Source organism: Jaculus jaculus, chromosome 1 (assembly GCF_020740685.1).
Source record: "Jaculus jaculus isolate mJacJac1 chromosome 1, mJacJac1.mat.Y.cur, whole genome shotgun sequence".
In the NCBI taxonomy this organism is placed as follows: domain Eukaryota; kingdom Metazoa; phylum Chordata; class Mammalia; order Rodentia; family Dipodidae; genus Jaculus; species Jaculus jaculus.
Window position 1 is genome coordinate 221,398,673 of NC_059102.1, and position 2,949 is coordinate 221,401,621.

General features: G+C 40.7%; 1 pseudogene; it reads left to right on the top strand.

The window, feature by feature from the left end:
• The first annotated feature begins 326 nt into the window (after nucleotides 1–326).
• Nucleotides 327–2,489, top strand: LOC123463330 (annotated as a pseudogene).
• The last annotated feature ends 460 nt before the right edge of the window (nucleotides 2,490–2,949 follow it).

Sequence of the window (2,949 nt, forward strand, 5' to 3'; positions counted from 1 at the left end):
CCACGCCCAGCTCAGTGTCTGTCTTTTATGGAAAGGTAAGTTTATTGGAGACAACAAATAGAAGGATCCTGATGTTTTGACTTTTTGCTTTCCGAGGTAGGGTTTCACTGGAGCCCAGGCTGACCTGGAATTCAATATGGAGTCTCAGAATGGCATCAAACTCTTGGCGATCCTCCTACCTCTGCCTCCGAATGCTGGGATTAAAGGTGTGCACCACTATGCCTGGCCAGGGTCCTGCTTTTTAACCCAGTATGCAAACCTGTGTCTTTTGGTTGAGGCATTAAGGATGTTGATATTAAGAGTTATTACTGAGTGCTGCCAACGCCCTGGTGGAGAAGCTGAGGTAGGTTTTCACTTTAGCTCAGGCTGACCTGGAATTCACTCTGTAGTTTCAGGGTGGCCTGGAATTCACAGCGATCTTCCTACCTTGGCCTTGAGTGCTGGGATTAAAGGTCAACATCAGCTTGGAAATACTTAAAGTGGATACAGAACTATTTCCGCCATGCAGACAATTAAGTGTGTTGTTGTGGGTGATGGTGCTGTTGGTAAAACATGTCTCCTGATATCCTACACAACAAACAAATTTCCATCTGAATATGTACCAACTGTTTTTGACAACTATGCAGTTACAGTTATGATTGGTGGAGAGCCATACACTCTTGGACTTTTTGATACTGCAGGGCAAGAGGATTATGACAGACTACGACCGCTAAGTTATCCACAAACAGATGTATTTCTAGTCTGTTTTTCAGTGGTCTCTCCGTCGTCATTTGAAAATGTGAAAGAAAAGTGGGTTCCTGAGATAACTCACCACTGTCCAAAGACTCCATTTTTGCTTGTTGGGACCCAGTTGATCTCAGAGATGATCCCTCCACTATTGAGAAACTTGCCAAGAACAAACAGAAGCCTATCACTCCAGAGACTGCTGAAAAGTTGGCCCGTGATCTAAAGGCTGTCAAGTATGTGGAGTGTTCTGCTCTTACAGAGAAAGGCCTAAAGAATGTGTTTGATGAAGCAATATTGGCTGCCCTGGAGCCTCCAGAACCGAAGAAGAGCCGCAGGTGTGTGCTGCTATGAACATCTCTCCAGAGCCCTTTCTGCACAGCTGGTGTCACCATCATACTAAAAGCAATGTTTAAATCAAACTAAAGATTAAAAATTAAAATTCGTTTCTGCAATAATGACAAACGCCCTGCACCTACCCACATGCACTTGTGTGAGACAAGGCCCATTGGTATGGCCCCCTTAGCCCTTCCAGTGCTAGTTAATTTTGAAAAATTGTGTATTGTCAGAAAAGTGATGAGTACTAGTTTTTGTTTTCCTGTTTCAAAAACAAACTTTTTTGGGGTTTCATTTTATTTAAAAGCAGGCATGCTTGTGATGACTCTGTAACAGACTAATGCGAACTGTTGAAGCTGCTCCCTGGCTCCATGGTAGAGTAATCCGGGGCATTTTAGAAGTGTTCTTCCCCCTTCTCTCCTTTTTTGGGGGGGAAGTGTATGTGGGGTTTGTTTTTTTAGTCTTTTTTTTTTTTTTTTTTTTTTTGTAATTCATTAATCAGTGGACAGCCCTTAGGGGAGGAGGACAGGTTAATTCCACATTCCACTTCCTAGATCTAGGTTAGAAACTGTGTTCCTCACCTGGTGCTCTTAGGAAGGAGTATAGTAATTGCCTCATTTAATAACATACTCCTTTTTGAAAGTTGCCTTTTCTCCACCCTTCAGTAGATCCAGTCTTTGAAGCTCTTGTAAGTGGGTGGAAGCTGTCTCGCCTCCTCTTTTCTAGGATGCACTGTGTATGTGACTGTGACTTCCAAGGAGATTTGTTAGCCATTTGCTGATTGTGTGTGTGTGTGTGTGGGGGGGGTTAATTTCTAACTTCTTTCATTGATAAATGAAAAAAAGTATTGCACCTTTTGAAATATACCAAATGGGTTGAAGTCCTGATTAAGAAAAAATACGCCCCCACCATCAGTCATTTTCTTATATGCTTAGCATAGATTTGCAACAGTGCACGGTGTTCTTAGAACCCAGCTGCAAACCTGGCACCTAGAATTCCTGTGAGGGGTGGTGCTAGAAGGCAGATGCCTATGGGATGGTGACTATCCTCTTTCAGGTTATGAGAACACAGGCCTGCTTCACTAAGAAGCTATGGGCATGTGGGGAGTGGGGGATACTTACCAATATGGGGACCAGTCAAGGGTATCCCTTTTTTTCTGTCATGCATATGAGGAACCCTTGAGCAACTGGCTGAAGCTCTCTAGTTTAATAAAAATCATGGCAAGAGTCTTATGACTCTTTATAAGTGTTAATAGGGATTTTATCAGATTATTTTTTCGCAGTTTCCAATTTTTTAAAATGTTTAGGTAATCTCTACCTTCCCCAAATCCTAATTCTTGTAGATTCTTTAGTGTTGAACCAATGCTTTCTCATGTCTCATTTCTTTGTATATGCATTCTTTTCAGATGTATTAAACAAAACCCTTCACAAGCCAAAAAAAAAAAAAAAGTTATTACTGAAAGGTGTGCATTTTTGTTTTGTAGTTCTTCTTGTTTTTCCTTTGCTCACTTTATAACTATTATTTGAGTATGGTTTATTTTTTCCTGCTTCCTTATGTGTGAGCTTTCTCTTCCGCAAAAGGATCTCTTCAAGCATTTTCTGTAGAGCTGGTTTAGTGATCATATATTCCCTTTAGCCTGTTTTTGTTGTGGAATTTCCTTATTTCTCCATCAATTTGGATGGATAACTTTGCTGAATAAAGTAGTCTTGACTGGCAGTTATCTTTCAGAACTTGGAGTACATCATCCTAAGCCCTTCTGGCTTTTAAGGTTTATGTTGGGTAATTTGCTGTTATGTTGATGGACTTGCCTTTATATGTAACTTGTTTTCTAACTGCTTTCAGTATATTTTCTTTGGTCTGCATGTTTTGTAGTTTAATTATAATATGGTG